Consider the following 27,515-nt stretch of genomic DNA (forward strand, 5'->3'; position numbering starts at 1 on the left):
GCATTGAGGACGCACTCCGCCGACCTACTGCGCTTAGTGGGGACATACACGATCGACTGTATAAAATCGCTTTCTAAAGATCAACTTCTATAAAATCAACCTAATTTCATAGTGTAGACATATCCCTAGACTCTGGCTGGGGATCTCTCTGGCGTGGCCTAGCAGAGATAAAGCCAGTGGAGCCAGCTCATACACCACTCACTCCACAGTATCTGGTAGGAAAGGTATGTGGAGGATGAGAGGCAGGAGGAGTGGATTGGATTGTAAATGACAGGGAGTGCAATCCCCAGCTGACATATTGTTCCAAGATCACCATAGTCAGAAAGTGTAGTTCAGAGCAACCCTGAGGCTGTTCTAACCTTCATCTGGAGCCAGGAATAGAATCAGGCCTGGTCTACACTACGACTTTAATTCGGATTTAGCAGCATTAATCCGAATTAACCCTTCACCCGTCCACACTACAGAGCCAGTTAATTCGAATTAAAGGGCACTTAAAATCGATTTCTGTACTCCACCTCGACGAACGGAGTAGCGCCAAAATCGATTTTGTTAATTCGAATTAGGTTTAGTGTGGCCGCACACCACCGAATTAATGTGGTTAAATTAATGGGGTAGTGTGGCCGCACACCACCGAATTAATGTGGTTAAAAATCGAATTAATGTGCTTAGTGTGGCCGCGCACAATCGAATTTATACAACCTGTTTCCCAAATTCGAATTATCTAAATTCGGATTAATCCCGTAGTGTAGACATACCCTCAGAGAGAAATAGTCAGTTTTTTAACCCTCCATGCTGCAACCAGTGAAAGCGAGAGAAGCAGAGAATATGGGCTGCCATTCTTAGATATTACAAATCCAGCAATTTTGCCTACTCACATCACCAGAAATGTCCAATCAAGAGAAGATAAAGAAAGTATCCTCGGCACTACCACTCTACAACCCTCATTATTCTCCCTATTCCCCAAAAGCCTGAGGAATAGATGGGCTTTGCAATGTGCCCCTAAACTCAACCAATTCAAGCTATTCTGGAACAAGGCAGGGACTGAATTCTGAAGCTGGGGCCCATCACAGAGAACTACCAATCAGAAGCTCCCTTTCCTTTAAACCAAGTCATCCCCAGCTCAGCACCTCCACTGATCTCAGCTTCAGAAGTATGCCATGGAGAGAGAGTAGGCAGGTCCTAAGGCATTTAGGGCTTTATAGGCCAAAATCAGATCCTTAAACTCTGCCTGGAAACCAACTAGCAGATGATACAGGCCATGAAGCACTGATGTAATATGGTCACACTTAACAAGCAGGCCATCGCCTTCGGCACTAAGTGCATTGGATGAGATGGTGACATAAAAACTGGATGTCATCTAGCCATGAATTAAGATGTACTGCCCTGAATTCTTCCCCACCCTCTTCCATGCCTTACAAACTCCATTCCTCAGATTGCAATAATTGGAAAGATAGAGACAACTGACACTAAAATGATAAGCAACATCTGTGCCTTGGTGGGTACAGAAACATTAAATCAGCCAGTGTTCTAAATACTGCATATTTGTGCAACTTCACTTCCTGCTAAAATTACATTAATTCACCATCTGGAAGGAACATCATTTAGAACTATACGAGCATTTAAGTACCCACTTCGGATTAAATTTGTGGTTGTTGTAAATACCCCTGATTTAGCTTTGATTTGTCCTTTATTAAGCTTGCCAAATATGTAAGAGTTAAATCAAAAGTAGTTTTGCTGGTTGATCTTAATTTTTTTTTTAAAGGCAAACAGATCCAAAAAGCAAGCCAAAAAACAACTTTCCTTTTTAATTCTTATGTTTACAGCCCACACACACATCTATGTCCATCTACTGCACTAGTTAACACCTAGAAGAGTATAAAATGCAATATTTTATATATAAAAATAAAAGACATTTGATGGATATGTCAGGTATCTGGAGAGTTTGTGTTATTTTCTATTTTGTGGATCTGGTTCAGAACTGACAGCATTAGAGAACCAGTGGTGCAACAACAGGTTTCACTAGAGGAATTAGTTCTTGGCTGTGTATTTATAGAACAGACAAAACAAGAGAGAGAAAAAGACACAGAGAATTTTTCAGCTACCAGAATGAAAAATATATTGAATATGTCAGTATTAGGCAGGAAGGGCAACAGTGGAGGAATAAAAACCAGCAAATTCAAACCGTGCACTGTCAAGCCATGAGCTTCTTTTTTCTAACTGGTATGTTTACGGCTGTTAGTGCTGAGCCTTGGGGGTACCTAGCAGAGGTATACAGCCTGGCTGCTATTGCAGGGACAGAATGAAGACAGAAGTCAATCTTTAACTGAGAGGAATAGGGGAAATTGGACAACACTTACATTTGCAGTTAGTGCATTAAAATGAGCACATTTGAAAACAACCCTTTACAGACTAAACTGAGTAAAAACAGGAATCAAACTGGCCAGCAGGGCTTTTAAATCATGCATTTATTTCAATATACCTGAACAGGCTAGGAGTAACTAGCCATATGTCTGTCCTTTATGGTTACGCAACAATAAAAGGACAAAAAAGCAAGTAGGAATGCTTAAGATTTCCTACTATAAATGCTTTCCTACTATAAATATTTTTTATTTTTCCACTGTATAGTTTTAATTAAATTTGATTTAATTTTAAATATGTTAATATGTTACAGACATAGTTGCTGTCAGGAAACAAAGAGCTGGCATTGTAGCAGCCTTGTTTCTCTCTGTAGCCCCCACTTTTAAACTGACCAGAGTTCTAGCTGCTGCTGGCTGCCTCTGAAATGACGTAAGAGCAGAGTAATTGCGATGCTGGATCAGACCTATGGTCCATCTAGTGCAGTATCCTGTCTCTGACAGTGGCCAGAACCAGATGCTTCAGAGGAATGCGTGTGGTAACTCGGATCTCATCAGAAATAATTTAGGTGATTTTAAATTAACTACTACATTAAAAGGCTGTTTTTCAGCACTGTTTTAAGAAAACAGTTGATTCTGAAAACAAACTAATTTCCACTGACCCAAAGAGTCCATTATGATATTTCACCAGTGTCCAAGAATAGTACAAAAATTCCAACTGATCTCATCACAAAGAATAAATAATTCAATGAATTCTAACTTGTTCTAACTCTAATTTCTCTGGGGAGCACAACCATACACTTTTGTGAATTAAGGAAATCATGACACATTCACACCCTACATACAGCCTTCAACTAGATGTCTTTCCTTTCTCAGAGAAACGCATAAAGTAGGTCCTGCAGCCAACTGTGCAATAAGATGCGTGTCCCCACGGCCCTGAGGTACGCCTGCCTTGTGAAGCATTTTGGCCTCTTTTTGTTTGCATGATTGGTGAACAAGTCAGTTGAAGGGAGGATGAACGTCCAAATGATGAGATCGAAAATCTCTTGATTCAGGCATCACTCAGAGTTGTTAATCCTGCACCTGCTGCCTTTGATGAGGACTGCTCTGAAAAAAAGGAGGAACTCTTCCGCCCATCTACTTGTCCCCACTGCTTCTGCATGTAGTGTTGTTTTCCCTCAGTTGTTTAAATATGTGACCGTTGTCAAATTGTGTGACTGAACCAAGACGTGATTCCCTCTTAGGGTGGGCTGGAACCTTTACAGAGCTAACTTTACCAAATGCTCTCAGCTGTAGTAGGTTTACGCTGTGATCCTTTTCCTCCAGGCTACAGAGATGCTGGGTTATTTGGGTTACCAACGGAGCTCTTCCGACTGGTATTGATTGTGAGGACTAAAGAATCCGGATTGCAGATGGGCATGCCTTTGGTGGACACTGCTGTGGACTGACCACCATTGTAAGTAATTGAACACTTGTGTCAGAACCCATACTTGATCTTTCATGCGTTCTGGGGTGTGGTCCCACACCTTCAGAATGAAGGCCTGAAGGTGTCTTTAGGCCACGTCTACACTACCCGCCGGATCAGCAAGTAGTAATCGATCTATCGGGGATCGATTTATCGCGTCTTGTCTAGACGCGATAAATCGATCCCCGAATTGACACCCGTACTCCACCTCGGCAGGAGGAGTAAGCGGAGTCGACGGGGCAGCCGCGGCAGTCAACTTGCCGCCATGAGGACGGACAGGTAAGTCGAACTAAGATACTTCGACTTCAGCTACGCGAATAGCGTAACTGAAGTTGCGTATCTTAGATCGATCCCCCCCAGTGTAGATCAGCCTTATGTGACTGCACCCAGGGAGTGATCCCAATGCACAACACCAGGAGTCCTAGCAGTAGGAGCCATAATGCTTTGTAGGTCTCTGGCAGCTCAGAGCAAGAAGATACATTCCTGGATTTTTCTGAAACCTTTCTAATGTCGGGTAGATACTTGCTACTCAGGATTTTTGCCCCCTGGTGGGTTATTCTGGTGGAAGGAACCAGGAAACTTTTCTTGGAATTAATGATGAAGCCATGCACCTGGAGAAGACTCAACGTCTGAGACGTGGTCCTGTGCGCTGCTGAACACGATGGAGCTCTAATCAGAATGCCATCCAGAAAAGGATGGAAAGGTGGGTTTCCTGCAACCTGAGTCAGGCTATTATCCCTATCAACCTCTTTGTAAAAACCCTGGGGGCCAAGGACAAGCAGAAGTACTGCTTGGTACTGATAATATTTCTGTCTTCAGTGAGTCTCAGAAATCTGTTGTGGCACAGTCTGAGGATATATAGAGATATTCATGGGCTAGAGCGACTGAAATCAAGAAGTCCCCCCGGGTCAGATATGACACTGTAGAGGCCAGGATCTCCATCCACAACTTCATTTTCTTCATCCACTTGTTGAGTCCACAAACTCACCTTCCTCAGTGGAGGAGGGGGAGGAAGAAGAGGAGTTGGAGGATTCATATGTCCTAGATTTGTTGTGCTTTTCCTTCGCTTTTTTGATTTTTTAAAACTTTTTTTGTGCGCGTTGGGAGGGTAGAAGGTCTGCTACAGCTTTGGTGATGCCTTTTGTGGCTTGTCTTCTTTAGGGCCTGAAGCCCTCTTGAGAAGTCTGTCTCAGAATCCTCCCCACTGAGTCCCATTCCCCCTGGGAGTGGAGAGAGGGAAACTCATTGTTGGAGCCCTCCTGGTTGGCTTGGGAGACAGGAGGGCTGATTGAAAGCCCTGCTTCTTTCCCCAGGATACTTAGGACAGAGACTGGGTGCGGGTGGGGGTTGTGGCCTTGCAAGCCTTCCTTCTTTGTTCTGTAGGGGACTTACCACCTGAGTTGAGTGGTCAGGGCTCTCCTTAGTTTTAGAGCCTGTCTCTGCTCTGCACAGGGGTTCCTGGTCTATTTTCCCCCCACTGGAGTCCTGGCTGCCTTGGTAGGTAGGGAACCCCACCTTCCTGTTCAACACATAGGCCCAGGACATAATGGAGTTAGGGATGGAAGGCTGGACACAGGTTGGGGATAACTCATCATCTGCTGAGCCTGGGATGGCAGCCTCACAAATAGAGCACTGCTTTGATTTAACCCTGTGCTGTCTTGGATGCTCTGCCAAGCCTGGAAGAGGCAGAGGAGCTGGCAGGGAGATGCCATAGAGGAGGGTCAGAGAGGGTTAATCCCCATCCCCTGGAAGAGTTAACTGCCCCAGGGAGGAAGAGAAATGTCAGAAAGGGAGAACACTGCTCCCCCCTGCCCCCAAACTGGGCAGAAACAGCTCAAAGTGCAAAGAAAGGGTGGGAGGAACAGAAACTGCTTGCATCTGCTGCCACAGAGGCAGAGAATCTGGTAGCAAGCGGGAGCACAAGGGGGCATAGCCAGAGCATGGGAAGCTAAAATGCTGATCTGCCTCTGAAGCTGCAGAGTGAGAAAAGCAGCCCACATGTCCAGAACTGTGGGAAACGCTGGTTTGTGGAAAACACATTTTCCTTTATCCCTTCAAAGAGGGCCTTTATTTCCTGTATACTTCAAACTGTCTGTCACTTCATGTACACACATACATACATTAAACAAAACCTATCACTTACTGGAGATAAAAGGCAGCAGCCAGATTTGTAATTTTGTTTTAAATTTAAGAAAAGCAAAAAAACACCTGAACAGCTACCTAGGGACAGCCTGCCATGGAAAATCATGCCATTTTCAGGGATGCTTTGATACCAAGTCAAGAAAGACTAACTTGATTTAGTGTTTTGAGAAATACTTCTGCAGCTCCTCTTAGTGAAAAGTTATGGTAACAGTTTTGAGAACAATTTACTCAGCACGATTGGTTATTATCTGGAATTGGAAAATAAACAGTTCCACACGTCCTTGGGACCAACCATAGAGAACAGGCTGAGTAGAGAAAAGCCAAAGGAGAGACCAGGACAGAAAAGAGGCTTGAACAAATTTTTCCCCTGAGCCACCTGGGCTTCACTACAGGTCTTTAACATCCCAATGATCTGCCAGCCAGCAAACTTCTCTACAGATAAGGGACAGTTGAGAGGGTAAAAAGAATAAACAATTGTACAGCTTGCTAAATAGCTGTCTACATATGTGACAAACTGTATCAGGCAGCTTATCCAGCATTCCAGTTTATGGAAACATTATCTGACTTGCCAAAGGGAGAAGATCACCTTGATCTGGGTGCTGTTTGAAAGTATGTTGGGGGCTATCCTACAATGATATTTGCATTTGGTTATGTTCAAAGAGAAGCCTTGCTGTTGGACCTTTACACAGAACCAGGACAATGCCCTGAGACCTGCAGTTTCAGCAGTCTGTTTCTGTAAAGTGGTGTTTTAGCAAGATCTCCTGCTGCTCATAACCTACCATATGGATTTCTATTGTTTGAGATTCTTACCCTACATTAACCATGAACCTGGCCACGAAAATCTGAAGAAAAGTACAGTGCCCAGAATGTACCTGTAAGAACCAGTAGGTCACATTCTGAAGCCTAAGGAACATTAGGAAAATAAACTTTTTGTTCCCAAATGCTTTGCACTCTGAATTCTTATTATATAAAATCTACCTGGCTCTTTCACTCCTTTAAGCACTATGTGAACTATACTATATATTAAAAATGTTCTGAGATGCCGAGTGGCAACCAATGCGTACATGCCTCATAAAAATTAGAAAGACACCACTAACTGACATCACATTATGTTGCCAGTGCACAAATGATACCACAAATAAGTTCAATGGGCCCCAACCAAAGGACCCAGTCACCTCATACACAATTCATGTGCCACTTACTGAAACCTGGAATACAATATGACAAGCACTACATTGCACAAACATCTCATTGAAAAATACTACAAGACTGGCATAACTCTTTGAGGATGGCAGATCTCTCATCTAAAGGAATGCTACTGGGGAAGGGAAAAAAAAGCATATTTATTATTAACTACTCTTATTGATGCATGTAGAAAATGTTCTTACATCTCTTTCACACATATTCCTTGACATGAATTCCACGTCCTGCACTTGAATAAATGGACTCGATCTTACCTTGTGCTAAAATCTCCCATGCTGGTGCAGATCCCCTTTATGTACTGAAAACGGCAAACAGCCCACCTTACTGCTGCCTACAGTACGGATCCAAAGGACTACAGGGCAGATCATTGATTCCTTACTGAGGCTACGTCTTCACTACAGGGGAGGGTCGATTTAAGATACGCAAATTCAGCTACGCGAATAGCGTAGCTGAATTGGACGTATCGCAGCCGACTTACCCCGCTGTAGGGACGGTGGCAAAATTGACCTCTGCGGCTTCCTGTCGACGGCGCTTACTCCCACCTTCACTGGTGGAGTAAGAGCGTCGATTCGGGGATCGATTGTCGCGTCCCAATGGGACGCGATAAATCGATCCCCGAGAGGTCGATTTCTACCCGCCGATTCAGGCGGGTAGTGTAGACCTAGCCTGAGTTATACAACTCCATAGACAACCAACCCACAACTTACTATATAGCACACTCAGGAAATCTAAATTGAAATATCAGTTGTGGAGTAACGCAGATTGATACCATCAGGATGTAACAGATTGGGGTAAACAGTATCATGCTTCGACATAAACAACTGACTACCTTCCTGTGTGCCTCTCATGAAGTTCTAATACTGACTTAACGTTGTAGTTATGTTCCTGAAAAATGTGACTTTAAGCGAAACGATGTTAAGCGAATCTAATTTCCCCATAAGAATTAATGTAAATGAGGAAGTTAGGTTCCAGGGAAATTTTTTTCACCGGACAAAAGACTATATATATATATATGTGTATATATATATATATATATATACATACATACACACACACACACATATACAGAGAGTATAAGTTTTAAACAAACAATTTAATACTGGTACACAATGATGATGATTGTGAAGCTTGGTTGAGGTGGAGGAGTCAGAGGGTGGGATATTTCCAGGGAATGCCTTACTGCTAAATGATGAACTAGCAATTGGCTGAGCCCTCAAGGGTTAATTCTCACACTCTACTGTACAAGGCAGCAGGAAAGGAGGGAGGGCAGACAGAGACAGAGACACACACCCTGTGTGTGTGTGTGTGAGAGAAAGAGAGATGCGCATTTCCCCTTTAAGTATGAAGAGTGGGGTCAGAAGTACACTGCCTTGTTAATTAGATCAGCAAGCTGAGACAGGACTGCAGCTGCAGCTGCCTGGAAGCTCCCTCTGTCGTGTGTCCCCCCTGCTCTATGGAAGATGGGGTAAGGGGGTGCAGGAGCAGGGGGGAGGGGGACACCCTGACATTAGCTCTCCTTTCCCCCCCCCCCACAGCAAGCAGGAGTCTCGGGGAGCAGCTCCAAGCAGAGAGCAGGAGCAGCACATGGCAGTGGGGGGAGGGACATCTGCAATTGCTAGCCTGCTGGGCAGCTGCTGCACAGGGAACTTAGGGAGCGGGGAGCTGATAGGGAGAGCTGATAGGGGGGCTGTCGGTCCACCCTGGTTCCAACCACCTACCAGCTAGCTCCACCAGGCTGCTCTTCCTGCAAGCAGTGGACAAAGCAGGTGGCTGCCAAACGATGTTAGAAGGGAGCATTGCACAACTTTAAGTGAGGAGTTACTGTATAATCATTGATCATTCTCTTGCTCCTCTCCACTAAACATAGACTTCAAACACTGCACACACTGCACTCTATTTGGACTTTCTGGATTTCAAAGCAAGGGCTAGCACCCCATTCTGCTTTGCTCCTAGCAAAGTCCTCAAGCACCAAATGTAATGTTACATAGCTGATTTTTACCTTAAAAAAACAATCTGAATTTCTCATCTATGTTCTCCTATAAGTTCCTCAGAGCATTACAATGGACCCGTAAAATGCTGCTGTGAAATAAGTTTGGGTTTTTTTGTAGATACCTCTGTAAGAGACACCAGTAAGCCATTTACACCTAAAAACAAAATGCTGTGCCTATGTACCTTGACACTGGAACTGTCTAAAAAGTCGTATATTTCTGTACATCTGTTTTCCTTCTCCACCCAACCTCAAACTGACTTCTGCCACCTCGGCAAGCATAGGAATAAAAACACACGGCTAATATCATTGGAAACAAAATGGTGCACATTTTTTACCTAACATTATTTCTTCTTTGCGTAGAATTTAATTGCTTTAATTTGACAGCCCAATTATTTTCACAGGTCTGTCCTCTGAACTTTTAGGTCCCAAGTGAGGGCTCTAATAAGTGTGCCAATATTTTAACAAAAAAGGTTTCTTCAATTACCCTTTTTCATTGGAGAAGGAACATTCTTCATTTAATCAATTGGTCTAGCTATACATGGAGTATGGAGTATATTTTTTTCATTTCAGATATGTGTTACCATTTCCACTCCATATTTTGCTAGTTGTGCTTAAACCCAATTGTAGACATGATATATCAACACTGTGCATTTAATGATTTTTCCAGAGATTTTATTTAATTTGTCAAAAAATTACAAGTAGTGTCCCCTGAACTCCTCTCCTGCCTGCCTGAGGAGTCTGGAGTTTCATTGATTAGAATTTCTGTTTCAAACCCTATTCAACTGGCAGTAATCTGAATAGCACATAGATCTTAATGTCTCTCCATAGCTACATTCATGAGTATTTACATTGCAAATCTGTTCTTATTTCATGCGGGATGTAGGATTTAAGCATGACTGAGAAGTAATTATATACATGTATATGTATATTTCAGGATTAGTGCTGACTCTTCACACTGCTGTCAGAGAATGTGACCATGCAGAGTCACTTCCTACAGTGATTAAGAACTGATGGTATTATTAATGTTAGGAGGCTCTAAGTGGCTCGGAGGGATAAAGTTTTGATATAATCCTCAAGTTAACGTTACTCTTTATGTTATATAGGTAAATAATTACTTACAGGTGTAATGGAAACATATACTTTAGGACTAAAAGGGTAGCATGTAAACTATTTATAGTTACTCTTTAGGAAGCCAAAACCAATCGTAGCAGCTGTACTACTGGCACACACAGTAAGTATCTATGCTGTCAGATGAATTTAGAATAATGACAAACTGGGATATTGTGTTGTATAACTTGGGTTTACTCAGTAGTAAATGGACTTGTGCAATGTGACTGAATATATTTAGATTTCCCCTCCCAAACTTTGCTGTGAATGAGACTAATGAAATAAAATAGCAAGTATAATTAATTTGTGACCAGGGAAGTAAACTTTGGGGTCACACCTCAGCACTTCATACTACTGATCTAAAAAGAAGACCTGGCATCCCTGTGTCATTCTGGCTGGATGAAAAGTTCTCACAAGGGGAGAACAGAAAGAAGAAAGGAAATGTTGTAATCTAAAGGAAATGTTACTCACCCTGTACAGCAACTGTAGTTCTTCAAGATACATGTCCCTATATGGGTGCTCCACTCCATATGCCTCTTGAGCCCTTAATCAGAGATTTCTAGCTAGCAGTGCCCACATGGCCCACCTTCTCGTGGCAGACACTGAGGGTATATAGGGGTGCATGGGCAAACTACCCTCAGTTCCTTCTTTATCCAGTTATCCTCTTAAGGAGCAACCCAAGGAGAGGGGAAGGAGGGCGGGTAGTTGATCATCATTGGGACACGCATCTTGAAGAACCACAGTTACTGGACAGGATGAGTAACCATTTCTTCTTCTTAGAAGAGCGTCCCTATGGTTGCTCCACTCTAAATGATTACCGAGCAGGTGGGGGCTTCACCAAATGCAGCATCAGACCTGATGACATGGAGCAGGGCACAATGCTGTGAAAACGTATGCAGTGAAGTGCAGGTAGCAGCTCTACATAGCTCACAAACTGGGATATTCTTCAGAAATGTCACTTGGTTTAATGAGCTCTCACCCCCTAGGGGGGTGGAGTACCTGCCGATTGATAACAGGTGTAGATACAACCTAATGTCCATTTGGAAAGTCTTTGAGAAGAAATGAGGGCACCCTTAGACCTATCCGTGAAGGACAGAAAGAGTCTAGGTGGTCTCCTAAACTGCTTAGTCCTATCCAAGTAGAAGGCTAAGGCCCTTCTAACATTCATGGTATGGAAGTAGGATTCCTGCTGAGAACTGTGAGGTTTCAGAAAACATATTGGTAGATACATTGATTAGTTAAGATAAAATCCGAAGTAACCTTGGATAGAAACCTAGGATGCGAACATAAAGAGACCTTATCATGAAATAACGTGGTAAAGGGGTACAGGCCATCAAAGCCCCAATCTCCCTACCTTATGGACCAACATGATGGCAAGTAGGAAGGCCGTCTTCATAGATAATGAAGAAAGGAGCAGGTAGTCACTGGTTCAAATGAAGGTCTCACAAGGTAGTTAAGTACTAGATTGAGGTCCCAAGAAGGGGTGGTGTATCTAATGTAGGAAAAGAGATTACTCAGACCCTTGATAAATCTGGACGATACCGGGTGAGCAAAAATGGAAAATCCATTGACCAGGGATGAAAGACTGATATGACAGCCAAGTGTACCTTAACCAAGTTGATGGATAACCCAGATGTTTTCAGATCCAGCAAGTAATTCAGGATGAGGGACAGAGGAACCAACTCAGGCTGAAGGTAACAATGACCGCACCAGTGGGGGAATCTCTTCCATTTCTGCAGGCAAGTAGTGCAAGTGGATGTCTTTCTAATGTGCAGTAAGATCTGCAGTACATGTAGAGCAGGAGACCTCTATTCCCTAGGGCCATCCAGGAGCCAGGCCCTAAGAGACAGAACCACCAAATTAGGGTGAAGTGCATGATTTGAGTCCTGAGACAGGAGATGGAGAATGGTTGATAGCTTTGTGGTTAGATTGGGGGTTGGATACAGAGCTGAAGCAGGTAAGCTTGTCTTGACCAGGAAGGTACTATTAGTCTAACTCTGGCCTTTGTCCTACCTGACCTTATTCATCACTCTTAGAATTAGGAGTGTTGGGGAAAAGGCATAGACAGATTCCTCTTCCATGTTAGAAGGAAGGCATCCCCCAGGGAGTGGTAACCCAGATGCTCCCTTTAATAGGAGAGAGGACACTTCCTGTTCTCGTAGGTGGCAAAAAGACCTATCCCATCTCTAGAATATGTCCCGAAGGACCTGAGAATCCAGCTCCAATACATAGTCATAGGAGAGGTGTCTGCTAAGGGCATCAGCAGTGGTGTTTTGGATGTCTAGAAGGTAGGCTACTGAAATCTGGATGTGGTTGGCTATGCATCAGTTCCGGAGCTTTATAACTTCGGCACACAAGGAGGTTGATGTTGCTTTGTCCTGCTTGTTGATGTAAAACATGCAGGACATGTTGTCTGTCATGGTCCTGATCACTCTGCTCCTGATGAAGGGCAGGAAATGGAGACAAGTATTCCTGACCTCTCTGAGTTCCAACAGGTTGATGTGGAGCCCTATCTCATGGGCCAATCATCTGCCCTGAACTGTGAGGGCACTGAAGTGGGCTCCCCAACCCAATATGGATGCATCGGTTGTTAGTCACTGATGGGGTTGGGTGGCAGAAAGGGATGCCTGCACAAACGTGCAATTTACCTTTCCACCAGTTCAGGGAGTTCTTGACATGCAAAGCATCCACCCCCTGCCTGACTAAGGTGTGTCTGATCAGGGAATAAGCAGTTCTCAACCTTGGAAACAGTGGAGGTGTAACCTTGCATGACTGGTCACAAAGGCGACGCTGTCATATGGCCAAAGAGCTGAAAATAGTTCCCTATTGATATCTGAGGGCTTCCCTGAATTGTCCTTACCAGTCCTGACAGAGTGATAAATCTGTCTAAAGGGAGGTACGCACTGGCTGCCTCCGAGTCCAAGTATGCTCCTATGAACTGAATTCCTTGCACCGGTACTAATGTGGACTTCTTTATGTTTAGTTGTAGGCCCAACTCTCCGAACCGAGAAAGGGCCTTTCAAGGGATAACTCCACTGCCTAGAAAGAGCAGCCTTTGAGAAGCCAGTCGTTGAAACACAGAAAGATGAGAATCACTTCCTGTTGAAGGTAAGATAGTATGACTGCTCGAACCTTCAAGAACACACTTGAGGCCAAAGATAGGCCAAAGGGAAGCACTTGGTACTGGAAGTGATTTTGGCCCACAGCAAATCCTAGGTATTTCCTGCGTGATGGATAAATGGCTATATGGAAGAAGGTGTCTTGCAGGTCAAGGAAATAAAACCAATCTCCTTCCTCTAATGCAGAAATTATAGTTATGAGTTCTATAATTCCTGCTCTAGAGGAAGGGAATCTTATCTTCAACATTTGGGGCTTCACAAACTTGTTCAGCTATCTAAGATCAGCCTCCAACTTCTGTTCCTTTTTGGTAAGAGGGGTCGCTGCAGAGGGACGGGGAAGAGGTTAGAAGGGAGTGAGTGTCTGTGACTTGGGTCCCAGGGGGGCCACACTGAGGTTACTCAATTAGGGCAAACTGCAAAGAATGGAGCAGACAATCCCCAAAGCTGGTGGATATTCCAATACTTAGATTTACCAAGCGAGCACAAAACAGCTTCTATAATACCTTACTGGTTACCCAGAAACCAAAACACAGTTCCCTTAAAAGTAACCCAGCCTTTGGGCTCCCTCCCAGACAGCCAAGTCAAATATGAAAGTTCTACCAATCCCAAAGGATCGAACACATTACCTCCCAAGTTATTGAATATTCCAGATCTTACCCAAATACACACTTACAGCCAATTCTTATTAACTAAACTAAAATTTATTAAAAAAGAAAAGAGACAGTATTGGTTAAAAGATCAGAATACATACAGACATAAGTACAGATCTGAGATCAGTTTCACAGTAGAGATATTGAGCTTTGGAGTTGCAAATAGTTATTCGAATTAGTCCATAGATTCAGTCCAATGTTCATATCCAGCTTGACCCAGATGGGACTGGAGATCTCAGTCTTACGACTCAAGCTTCCACTGCATAAAGCATCAAGCAGATCTGAGATGAAAGGATCAGGTCCCAAGAATTTTTATACAGTTCCAGGCCTTCTCTTGACAGCACAGAGTCCTTAGGCGAGCAATAGGCAATCATCGAGACTTTGAAGTAAACCTATTTCCTAAGCATCACCGGTAATTAGCTACACGGGTTAACATAAGGCAATTGCCTGTTTTTCACCATTCACAGGTGATTGGCTATGCATTTCAAAGAGTGATATCACTATATTTACAGTTCATTTAAATGTTAAATTCTCCTTTTGATCTCTGAATTAGCAGAATACAGAATAGACAGCAACTGTTTGATTACATTGTCAACCTCTAACAATAGATATGTAAACACACAAAAAACACAAACATCATCTACCAATATCTTCCTAAAGGTTGAATTTGGGTCATTTATCCTGCAGGATGCTTAAGCCTTTCTGGCCATGTGTCTCAGTGTCAAAAACTGGATGGTGTAGCCCGATGTTAAGAACTCCAAGACCCATTGGTCTGTGGAGATCTGCTCCCAAGCCAGGTGGAAATGGACAAGGTGGTCCCCAAAGGGAGGGAGGGAGGTGGGCTAAAGGGCGCAACTGTAAACCAGAGGAGCAGGAGAATTTGAACCCTTGACTAACCCATCAAAAGTGCTGTTTGGATGACACCTGAGTGGTCATGGAGGGCAGCTGGGCAGCCCTCCTCCTCTAAAACTTCTGCATTTTTCTGGGGAGTTCCATGGGTCTTTGGTACCCCATGAATTGAGCAGGACATGACCTCGGAGCAGTCTGTAACTTACTGAAATGTTTCTTGTTCATAGGTATATAGATGCCCAAGAAACATAGGGTCACGCTGGAGTCCTTAAGCACATGCAGAGGATCATTCGTGGTCTACAAGAAGAGTCTGTGACCATCAAAGGGGAGGTCCTCTGACATACTTTGGACCGCTCTTGGAAACCCCAAAAGCTGAAGCCAGGATGCCCTGCACACAACTACCGCCATGGAGAGGGACTTGGCAGCAGTATCTGCAGTGTTCAAGGATGCTTGAAGAGACATTTTGGCCAACAACTGACCCTCAGCAACAATAGATTGGAATAGTTTCCTGTAGTCCTGTGGCAGATGTTCAACAAAGGCTCGCTGTAATTTGTGAAGTTATATTTAGCAATGACCACCTGATAGATCCAGTCGCTTTTCGTCCTTGTCATAGGAGGTAGCCCTGGAAAGTGCCATCTGCCCCGTTCAGTCACAACATCCACCACAAGGAAGGTAGGTGGGGGATGGGAAAACAAGAAGTCACGGTCCTTAGGGGACACCTAATACTTCTTGTCTGCCCTTTTGCATGTTGGTGGAATAGTGACCAGTGTCTGCTATACCACCTTAGCTGGATCCAGGAGAGCCTCATTAATGGGTGGTGCCACTCTGGAGGATGTCGCTGACTACAAAATGTCAAGCAGCATGTGCTGCTGGTCTCTGACTTCCTCAAGTGGGATCCACAGAGCATCCGCTACCCTTCTAATGAGGTCTTGGAATTGCCTAAAGTCATCAGCAATGGAAGGAGAGGGAGGCATAAGCGCCTCAAGTGGCAATGACAAAATGGGAGTTTCAGGGGTGAATTCCTCATCAAACTATGGCTTCCAACTCCTCAAATGTCTCCTCCTGCCTGGGAGGGGTAGATGCTGGATGTGGAACCCAGGTCTGCTGCTGGGATGGTACCGGTGGTTTATTGAACTATTGCCAATAGACAGCCCACAGATCCCAATATGGCCATTGTAGAGGTCCATAATGGAGAGGGGGTGGCATACAGGGCTGGGTCCACCATGCTTGATGTGCCGCAAAGTCCTCCCTTCACGAAGACAGATTCCCAGGAAGAAGTATGTAGGACAATCCCTGACAGAAATTGAGGAGACTGACTGGGAGTCCTCTTCTTCCTCCACATCATCCCATGGGGGAAGGGCGTGTCAATGAGGATGGAATAGTGTCCTGTGTCAGAGAGTGGCCACTTAGAGACTGAGGTCTCAGTATGATGAAGTGCTTGGTACCTGTCAACAATGGGGACTCTTGTTCATTTGACACCAAGAGATCCCTTGAATACCAGAACTCTTGATGGATCAGAAAAGGGCCCCAGGACTGACACCGCAGCCAAAGTTGCTGTGGCTAGAGATGACGGTACCAGTAATCCTGAGTGTTCTGCAGGCTTTGTCAGGTTTCCTCATTACCAAGAGTACAGCTTGTACAGGTACCCCCGGCTGAGCAATTTGCATCAGTACCAGTCACTGGGTTACGGTACGGAACTGCACCAATGGCTGAGTGGAATGCTTCGGTCCTGACAACAGGGCTGAGCTTGATGGTAACCTGTGCCTCCCCTTACTAATGGACGGTACAGGTGTCCTATTGGAGTTGTGTTTCCTCTACCTGGAGCTCCGAGGACCTGGTCTTTTTGGAGCTGGGTCCTTACATAAAGAGTCCAAGTTCCTCTTTTTGAGAGTCTCCTCAAGTGCTCCAAAGTCCTCCCTTTCTTAGAGAAAGCAGGTCCCAACACTAATGGGGCACTGGACTGTCCAAGGACAGATATATGGCTCAGAAAGTGGTTGCAGGGAATGTTCGATTACCAACAGTCTGAATATCTCCCTATTCTCCCTAGTCCTGGACTTAAGGGCTACACAGAAAGAGCACTTTTGGGAGATGAGACTCTCCCCAGGCAATGGACACATTGCTCACTGATATGGCCTCTTGGCAAGACAGTCAACAGTTGAAGACCGGGAAAGTAGGCCTACCCCACCAGGCGAAGACAAATCTCACCTAAACTCACTACACTAATGCTAACAATGTTAACAGATCTAACTTTAATAGAAGTAAAAAGAAAAGCAGACATGCTAGTGTTCAGTCTTGGGCAGAGGCGGTACAGAAGCAACTGGGGGTGGTTTGCCCATGCACCCCTATGTAGGCTCAGTATCTGCTACCAGGAGGCATAAGGCACGTTATATGGGCCAAACGGGCACTGCTAATTAGAAATCTCCTATCAAGGGCTCAAGAGGCACATGCACACCTGGAGTATGGAGCACCCACAAGGACACTACTTGAAGAAGAAAAAGATCTTACTTGTGATGCCTGGGGTTCACATCATGACACAAATCAAGCACTTTGTGCAGTAGCTGATTTTGCAATATACTCCCTTATACCTGAGAACATGATTAATCCCAAGGTATAATAGCTGAAATCATTAGAATGAATCTACATATGTGCAATTGTTTTTATTTGAGGAAGAAGTAAAATCTTTTTCTTCAGATATGATTTCGGTTAAAATAAGAGAGATGATTTAAAAATTATATTTAAGTCATTTGTTCAAAACTGTTCAATGATCTCTTCTATCTTTTCTTCAGTGGTGAGTACAGAACCCCAGCTTAAAATGGTGGACATCACCCTCCAGAGCAGTGGCACAGGAACTGCCAGCAGCTGTTGCCAGGACTGGAGCAGCCACGGAAAAAGAATTAGTGGGTGCTTAGCACCCACCAGCAGCCAGCTCCCCAGCACCTCCCGCCTGCCGGTGGCCCTGCCAATCAACTTCTCTCCTCCCTCCCAGCGCCTCCTGCCCACCATGATCAGCTGTTTCATGGCATGTAGAAGGTGCTAGAGGGAGAAGGGGGAGGAGCGGGGATGGGGCACATTCAGGGGAGGGGGCAGAACTGGGCGGGAAGAGGCGGGGCAGGGGCAAAGTGGGGGCAAGAAGAGGCAGGGTGGGGGTGGGCCTTGGGGAAAGAGTGGAGTGGGGGTGCGGCCTCAGGCGGAGCAGGAGCAGGAAGAGGCAGGGTGAGGGTGGTGTCACAGCCCCAAGGACCCCTTCCCTCAGGGGGTCCCTTGGGGAGGCAGATCAGCCTTGTATGTTGCTAACGCTGGTACAGGCATTGCAAAGCATGTCACGAAGGGTCAAAAGTATGAGTGTGGGGTGAAAGTTTCTTTTGCAGGTTGTGAAAGGCCAAAGGGGGAGGGAAAGAGCAGAGAATGGGTTAACTTGACACTTCAGCTAGCTCAGGCCGAAGATAAGACGCTGACTCCAGCCCAAGGCTGCAGCACACATCTGACTCTCAGCTGCTGGCCAAGAAAGACAGGGGCTTATTCCACCCCGACCAGCCGTGGGAAAGGAGGATTCAGCTGAACAGAACTGCAGGGGCTGCAAAAACGAGTGAGACAGTGAAGGTCAGCGAGGAAGAAAAACAAAGTCTCGCGTCCCTGGAGCTAGTGTGTTTTGGGAAAGCTGAGGAGGCACAGAAAGCCAGTTTGGACTGGTACAAAGATCACCAGGAACAGAGGTCCCTGAACGAGACACCCCCAAAGGACCCCAGGACTTAAAACCCTCCCAAGAGCTGAAGCAAGTCGGAGAGCAACAGCAGACCCTGGACGACCCGTGCATGGGACAAGAACTCCCGTCCACCCTTCCCCCTCTTCTTCTTACATTACGCCCAGGCTTGGCCAGCCTCAGCTAGTGCAGGTGTGAGTATGAAAGTGGGTTAGGGCTTGGGGCACTGTAGCCGTGCACTCACCCCTGTGGCGCCTCCTGCTGGTCTCTCAGGGAATTAGCTCGATTTCCAGCCCAGAGCACCCTCTGCAGGCCAGTGATCCGCTACCGCTTGGCCCCGCTGTCCCTCCCAGGACTCCGGTGCCCCGTTTGTCTGGGGTACTGCCACCTGGCAGTAACCCCTCAGTCTTAGGGTCTCCCCTCCCCAGGGAACCCCTACCCACTACCCTACCTCATCTCAGTATACGGCTACTGCCAGTCATTGTCAAGCCCCCGCGCCCTGGGGCAGACCGCAGTATCAGCCTGCTCATCCCTGGCAAGGTTGGGTTTGGACCTGCTGCCTTTGCCTACCCCTGGGCTGCCCTTTGCAATCCCTAGTGCCTATTAGTCCAATGCTAGGCCGCAGCCTGGGGCTTTCCAGGCTGGAACTCCCCGGCTCCTCTGCCTTTCCCCAGCCCTGATCCACTCAGGTACCCTGTCTCTAGCTCCCTGCAGCCAGGTCCTTTTCTCTCTGAATGCAGAGAGAGACTGTCTGGGCTCCTGGCTCCCAGCCTTTTTATACAGACCAGCTGTGGCCTGATTGAGGTGTGGCCCAGCTGCGGCAGCTTCCCCAATCAGCCCAGCTTTTAGAGCTGCAGCCCTCTCCAGCCCTCCCAGGCAGGAGCGGGTGTCTACCCCGCTACAGGCACTAACACTTCCTTCCTTCCTCTGAGTGACGTGGGGAACCCGCAGCACTGTATGCTGTTATTTTATTATTTTATTAATAAAGCTTTAAAATTTAGTCACTTGGTGTGCTCCTCCATCTCCTCCCCTAAAGATCCTGAGGCCTCAGCCTGATCACCTGATGCCCCAGGCAGATTGGTAACACAAATCTGTCACAGTGGGGGTAGGGGCTGAGCGGGGGTTGAGCACCCCCGGGGAAAAGAGGAAGCCAGCGCCTGTGGCTGATACCATTGGCTGTGTGTGTTTTCAGTCTCTCTTTATCAGCACTACAAATTACACTAGTGTAAGCAGATTAACATGATTATTTCAGAACTATTAGATGTTGCATTTCTCTTTGTGGAATGAATTCGCGAGACATTGACAGCAATGGAGACACTAGGGTATATAGCCCTTTAAGTTTAAGCCCAATGACTGGCATCTCTAAGCATGCTGATAATTGAATCCAAAGCATCTTATTTAAGTGTTGTTAAAAATAACCATGTGATGTTTCCAAATAACTTAGGGTATTATTGTCTTGTGTAATATGACTTCAAAAGTATATTTTTCTGAGATAGTTTCTGAAGTTCCTGTGTTGATAATCTACCACATTTTGACACAATATAAGCAGCTCACTTGATTGAAATATTCAAAATGTAAAGATTTAATACTGTATGCATTCATACTACCCCAGTGCAAACCTGTCTCAGAGTTCACCAGATACACAATATACCTTACTCATCCTAAAAGGATTATGGAACAAGATCTTGTGTAGTAATAGAGATCATGTAAGAACCAACACAGAAATGTCTCCAGTGCTATGGAAAGAAACACAGATGTGTTTTTCCATGCTGTAAGCATATATGTATGCATGGCAAAAGTATACAGTTCACCTTTATAGACAGGCAGGCTACAAGAGATTACATCTTTGAATCCCTAAATGTAGGTTCAGCTGAATGTACAGTATACATTTTGAAATAGATGATATGCACTATTAGCCAAAAATCATAACATTTCTTATTGTTAATTTCCTTTCTGATAGCAGCATCTCCCACAATTCTGGATGTCTGGGTTGCTCTCCTCCCTCTGTGGCTCACAGAGGTGGATCTGAGTTTTGGAGCCACACCGTCTGGCCAAGTCCCCTCAGCTCCTGCTTGCTTCCAGATGAGTTATTTCCAAGCTATAAAACTTGCATAACATCATTAACAAATTTTCCAGAGATAACGCAGTAACTATGTATGTTAGACCAAGTAAGATGGCCATATGGTGATGATTCCACTTAACTTTTGACCCTTAACTCATGAGCCATCCATGGTGGTTAGAATTGTGGGAGCCACTGCTAGCAAAAAGGAAATTATCAGTAAGAAATTTCCCATTCTGCAGCCCAGTGTCTCCCAAAATTCTTGATGTCTGGGAAGTAGCAAGCAGTGAACAGATGGAGAAAGGGTTATAGAAAAGGTCAGAAAAGGGAAAAATGGTATCCCTCCCCACCTATAATATTTGCTCAAAGGGTAAAATCATTTTTGGGTCACTGCCTGCAGCACATTCCTGCCAAAAGAAGCCTCTACAGAGGCGAGGAAGTCCATCTTGTAGTGCTTGATAAAGGTGGTAGCACTTGACCAAGTGGCCACCTTACAAATTTCCACTGTGGATGCATTAGCTCTTTCTGCCCATAAGGTCACCATGGATAGTGTGGAGTGTGCCCTGACCCCTTCTGAAACTGGAATCTCCCATGCCCTGTACTCTTTCACAATGCATAGTCTAATCCACCTAGCAATAGAGGAGTTGAAAGCTCTGAGTCCTTGGCATTTCAGATGGAAGGATACAATCAGAGCAACTGACCTCATGGACTCTATGTCTGAGGTAAATTTTCCAAGATATTCTGACATCTAAGTCATGCCACCTCTACTCAAATGGGATGCTGTGGCCTTGAACAGAATGAAGATAGAGCCACCTCTTGGGAAGCACGGGAAGAAGAGTTCACCTTCAAGATAAAGGGTGGAATGTATTCTGAGCACCACCTTGTCCTCATGAAACATGCAGTAAGGTTCCTGCATAAAGAAAGCCACCACCTCTGATATTAGCCTGGTGGATGAGATAGCTATCAGAAAGCAAGTTTTGATCGATAAATAAAATGCTGACATTGATGTCAGTGGTTCAAAGGGATGGTTTGTTATGGCTCTTAGTACAAGTGGAGTGCCACTTGGAAAAAAGAAGTCTAATCGCCAGCTTGGCTAACTAGACTGTCCTAAGGAATTTGGCTACCTGGGGGTTCTCTGTCAGAGTATCTGCGGATCTTGTGAATATCACATTAATAAGGGCAGACACATGATGCGCAATAGTGTTGGGTTGGAGATCTTTGCTGAAGACTCTTGGAAAAAATCCAAGATAGCTGGAATTCCTGGATTTCTAGGGTTTGCTTTTGATCCTGGAACCAGACACAAAACCTGGTCCAAATAAAGGAGTATACTACTTTCAAAGTTGATACTCTTCTAGAAGAAAGAAGTGTTCTAATAACTTTGGAGGACAGACCCAATGATACTAACACTTTCCTTTCAATAGTCGGGCTTTAGATGCACCCGGTTCAGATACGAGTAAAGCAGAGAACCTTGTGTCAGGATGTCTTGTCCCTTTGGGAGCTGTAGTGGCAATTCCAGTTTCAGCTCCATCAGGTCAGAAAACCAGGTCTCCTTGGCCAGTGTGGGGTTACCAATATTACTGTTCCCTGTTCTCCTTTTATTTTCCGGATCACCTTTCCTGGTAATGTGAAGGGTGGAAATGCACAAAGAAGGCCCTTAAAGCCATCTGTGTGATAGGGCATCTGTCTCCATGAATCTGGGGTCCACTTCCCTGGTGAAGTACTTTGATCTCTTCACATTCATGTGGTTCACGAATAGGTCAGTTGAGGGCAGGCCGACCAATTGAACAATTAACTCAAGAACGTCCTGATTAAGGCATGACTTGGAGTTGTTTACCATGTGCCTGCTGAGCCAGTCTGCCTTCATTATGTGAACTTCCCTGAGGGAGAAGAGAAAATGCTCTGCATGATTTCCACTGCTTCAACATGAAATGCTGGGCTTCTTGTTCCCCCCAGTTGTTCACATATACAACTGTGGTTATGTTGTTTGAAACAGGACATGGCTCCCCTCTAGGCTGGGCTGGAATCCTAGTAGCATCAGCTTGATTGCTCTTAGTTCTGGGAGGTTTATGCTATGGGTCTTTTCTTCCAGGTTCTAGGTGCCTTGAACCATTTGGGACCCCAGGTGCACTCCCCAGACCTCCAGACTGGCATTGGCTGTGAGGATCAGGAAGATTTGGAAGGCGTATGGATATGCCCTTATGGACATTGTCCTGGGCTGACCACCATTTTAAGGAGTTGATCACCCACTCCAGAACTATCACTTGATCTTTCTTGTGTTTTGAGGAGTAGTTCCATACATTTAAGATAAAGCCTTGAAGGAGCCTGATGTGTGATTGCGCTCGTGAAGTGATCCCTAGGCACGGTACTAGGGGAACTAGCAGTTGAAGGCTCAGTGCATTTGCAGTTCCAAAGCTACATGAGGAGGTCAAGAATCTTCTGGATCCTAGAGATGGATACATCCTTGCTTTTAAAGTGTCTATGTCTATTTCCAAGTGAGTTATTTGGGTGGAAGGAATCAAGGACCTTTTCTTGATTTTGATAATAAAACCATGTGCCTGCAAGAGATTCAAGGTCAGGTATGTAGCTCTGTGTTCCACTGCTGGGAATGGAGCTCTGATTAAGATGTCATCCTGTGATGGGCATCTGGATACGATTACCACCACCATCTTTGTAAATGGGATGGCATGGTCTGATAGGTATGTGGAGGTATGCATCCAGCTGATCCATTGCACTCAGAAAATCCCCTAGCGATGACACCATAGAGATTAGGGTCTCCAGCTGGAACTTTGTTTTCTTCATCCACTTCTTGAACCTTTTGAGATCTATAATGGTTTGGAGTCCCCCGTATGCTTCTAAATGATAAAGGAGATGGAGCAGAACCCTGAGAATCTGTATTCTAAGGGAATGCTCTCTATTACTCCCATATCCAGGAGGTGAGAAATCTCATTCTGGATTAGACCATGCTCTACTTGGTCATTTGAGATGGGGGACTGGATGAAAAATGCCTGGGGTGGAGCTGGTAACTTGAGGGAGTATCCCAGACATACTATCTCCCTGACCCACTGGTCCATGGTCAGAGCAACTCATTACTCCAGGAAGTGGGAAATCTTGCCCCCAAGCTTCAGCTCCGGGTGGAGACCTAGGTGGTCTTTGTTATAAAGAGGCTTTGGGAGTGGCAGGGTTCTCTTGGGGCTTTCCTCCCGAGCTATGGTTCCACAGCTTTCCTCTGGAGAATGTGCTGTATCTTCATTGACATTTCTGTGAGGATGAAAGCTGAAAGGAATGCTTTTGTCTGGAGGCTGCTCTGTGCTCTCTTAAAGGCATGGTGTGACATTGGAAGGCACTCTTTAGATTTTGCTGCCATGTCTGCCACTACCTTGTCTAGTTTCTCTCCAAAAAGCAGGGCTCCCATGAATTTGGCAGAGCACATAACCTGCTTTAAGTGGTTTTCCACCTTCCAGGGATGGAGACATAGGTGGCTCCTGGTCACTGAGCTGGAGTCCATGGCTTTAGCTGAGAATCTCCTTGTGTCCGCTGAGGCGTCAGCAATGAATGCTGTTGCAGGGAAAACTTTCTTTAAAAAAGAGCCAAACTCAGGGTGATCTCTATCCTCGAGGGGTCTGAGACCTTCCAGCCAGGAAAGAGATGCCCTCACAAATCAAGTGGCTTTTAGAGATGGGGGAGGATAAAGAGGCCTCAGAGTCTTTTTTAGAAAGTGGCCTTCATTTTTCAATAACCAGGGATGCTACAGCAACATGAACATTCAGCATCTCAGTAACCAGGATTTTTGGTTCCTGGATCCTATAAAACCCAAGATCATTTCTGTTAATGTGCTTGCTCTTGTCTAGTTTATCCCATTCACCCCTAATTACTTCCTTGAAGGAGGGGTGTCAGGGAACTGTAGCTTCAGGGGAAGATTTTGAGAGGAGAAATCCACTCAGAAGCTTACTCTCAGGATTTTGTTCAGGTTGAATCTGAATATGGATACAACCTCATTGCACATGGCCTAAAATTGCTCAGAGGAAAAAACATTTGCTGAGTCTTTCCCTGGTGCTGATCGGGAAATCACACCGTCAATGCACCGTCCTCTGAGGAGCAGGGGGAGGAAGAAGAGGAGTCAGAGGTCTCAGACCTCCTAAACCTTTTATACGTTTTCTTCTCCTTTGTCACCTCCCTTGATTTTTTAAAACTTTTTAGCTTGCTTAGAGAGCATATGTGCTCCTCCACAGCTAGCCTTGCTGAGGGCCTGAAGTCCTCTCACAAGATCTCTTTCTGAGTCCACCTACATGGTCCCATTCAACTCGGGGTGGGGGAATGCTTCCAGAGTCCTCCTGGCCAGATTGGGAAGAAGAGGGGCTGCTTCTTTTTCCAGGGCACTCTCCCTGGGGGACAGGGAGGGATGGAGAGTTCGTGATCCCACAATGTCTGCCCTCTCTCTTCTTCAGCGGCTCCTTAGGACTTAACTCTGAGTTAGCTGACAGGGATGCTCCTATTCTTTGATCCTTTCCCTGCTCTGCCCCTAGACTCCTGGTCCATTTTTCCCATGTCAGAGTCATGTTGCTCTGGTGAGTAAGGGAATCCACCGTCCTATCTGACCCATAGCCCCAGCACCAAACAGAGTTAGAGATGGAAGGCTGGGTGCAGGCAGGGCATAACTCACTCAAGCCTAGGAAGGCAGTCTCATGATGGAGCACCATTTGGCTTTCATTTGGTGCTTTTTAGGCTGCTCTACCATACCTGGGAAGGAGGAGCCAGCAAGGAGGCTTTGACGGGTGTAACAGCTGGCTAAAAAATTGACCTAAGGCAGGAGAGGGATCACTGCTCACCACTGCTCCTAATTCAAAAAAAGCCCCCCTTAGGCAGATGTGAAGGCGGGAGCTGTAAAAACCAGCATCCACATGCTGCCATGGAGGCAGAGAAACTGGAAGCAAGCAAGCACTGAGGGGGGTGTTCTGCCTCCATGAGTTCCAGAGAGACAAGAGCAGCCCAGACATCAAGAATTGTGGGCTGCAGAAAAACTGGATTCTGGTATAAAAATATAGCTCCCTAATATAAGAAAAAAAAAACTTTTCTGCAAAGAATATACACTATATAAAAAAGCCAATTGAAATAAAGAGTGTCATAAATGGGAAGCATGTTTAAAAAAGCTATAAACTGCATGTCAGGCTTCAATGCAATTAATGATACTCATTGTTCACAGTTATTAGCAAACAGGGCATACACCATTGGCCAAGTGTTTCACTAACTAATTCTCCTGCCTTCCAGATCTGATCCTGATAATGTTTCTAGTTTTCAACAGAATCTATACATTCAGGTTCAGCTCCTCCAATGTACTTGACAGCTTTCTGTGAGGTGCTAAGTGGCATCAATACCCATTACAGGCTCTCTACATTTGCAGAATTTATACCTTGCAGAATCAGGACCTAACCTAGGTTGACCCTAGCCTAGAAGGTCACAAAGGGGACCTAAGAGGGCAAAATAAATAATTTGTTGTAGTCTTGCTGTTAAAACCTTCTGAGTCATCATTTTGGGACTGAGCTGGGGAGGAAAAAAGAAATCAAGATTTTCTGCCTGCTCCCCTTTTCCTTTCTTTTCAGGCAGAAGTAGGACTCACTAAGGGGAAAGGGTGCCAGTATTATGCCCTTCACCTGAGCAGCTTCTTAAGGGGTATCACAGTCCAAGGGAGAAGGGGGTGCAGGGAAGAAGTGAGGAAGGTTCAGATGACAGATACTAGTTTTCTGCAAGAGATCCCATGCTGAAGGAATTTTTCTCCCTTTACCTGAACATGTTTGAAGTCTTTGTGGTATGATGCAGACTGGCAATGATGGTTTAAAGCAGCCCTGCTGCTTTCCCCATGGAGATCCCAGACTTCCAGCAAAACACAGACTTGGCTTGTAAAAGAGACATGATGATACTCCTGAAGAGGATGCATGGGGGTGGGGATAGGTCCTAAAACCATCTTGCTGAATTCTCCAGCATATGCACAATGCTTTGTGCAGCAATGTGGGAGACAGCTAAGAGGCTGCCCACATAATCAAGTGCCTTGGCATGTCCCTATGAAATGTTAAGTGCTGGGGGAAGCCTCTGGTGCAACAGAAATCTGGATTAACTGCTGCACACTATTCCAAATACAAAACTCCTTTGCCCTATAGTCACCTTTGACCCTAGCCAGCAAACCCTTTTTCCTTCTCAGACATCAGGGATTCAGCATCAGCTTCTCCTTGGCTCCAAAAGATCCCTCTCCCCCACAAAAAATCCCAAACAAATGAACAGTAAAACACACACACATCCCCAGGGCTCATTTCCAACCTACAAACTTGTTCCATTTTCCTTCATGGCACCTGAGCAGTAATTCTTAGGTGCTCCCTGACCTCTGACTCCCCCATTATATGATCTCAAACCTCACACAAATGTTTCCTAGTCCTGCTCCTGAAATTTTCTTCCCCAGTTTAGCTCCCAAGCTCTACAGACTTTCAAAACCCCTTCTCTCTCTTTTCCTAAGGTATAGTAGTTATTTTTACTGCTTTACCAGACACTCATTGTTTCTGTGTAAGTAACATTTTCTACTGTTACATTACATTATACTGTTTCATTTTATGTTTAACCTCATTCAAATCAGTCAGATTAAAACCTAACAGGAATGATGACTCTTTTGGGCATTTTAGACAATAATCTCTCTCTCTCTCCTTTTTTAACAGTTAATCAAGAAAGTTTTAGAACGGAAGACAGTCAAAGAGTTATAGAGGAAATCCATTGTTACTTTTCAACGCAGCATGTGTATTCTCTAAACTAATTTCTCTAAACTCTAAATTCTGTCTTCTGCTTTCTATTGGAGGATATAATTTATAATGTAAGCTATTTATATGTAAGCATTAAA

General features: G+C 45.1%; 1 protein-coding gene across 1 annotated transcript in view; it reads right to left on the minus strand.

Moving 5' to 3' along the window:
- The window catches only part of COL19A1 (collagen type XIX alpha 1 chain), a 331,665-nt gene that overhangs the window by 162,578 nt on the left and 141,572 nt on the right, over positions 1–27,515 (minus strand). The window lies entirely within an intron of this gene.

Source organism: Terrapene carolina, unplaced genomic scaffold, assembly GCF_002925995.2.
Source record: "Terrapene carolina triunguis isolate 2854851 unplaced genomic scaffold, T_m_triunguis-2.0 Scaffold42, whole genome shotgun sequence".
Lineage (NCBI taxonomy): Eukaryota > Metazoa > Chordata > Testudines > Emydidae > Terrapene > Terrapene triunguis.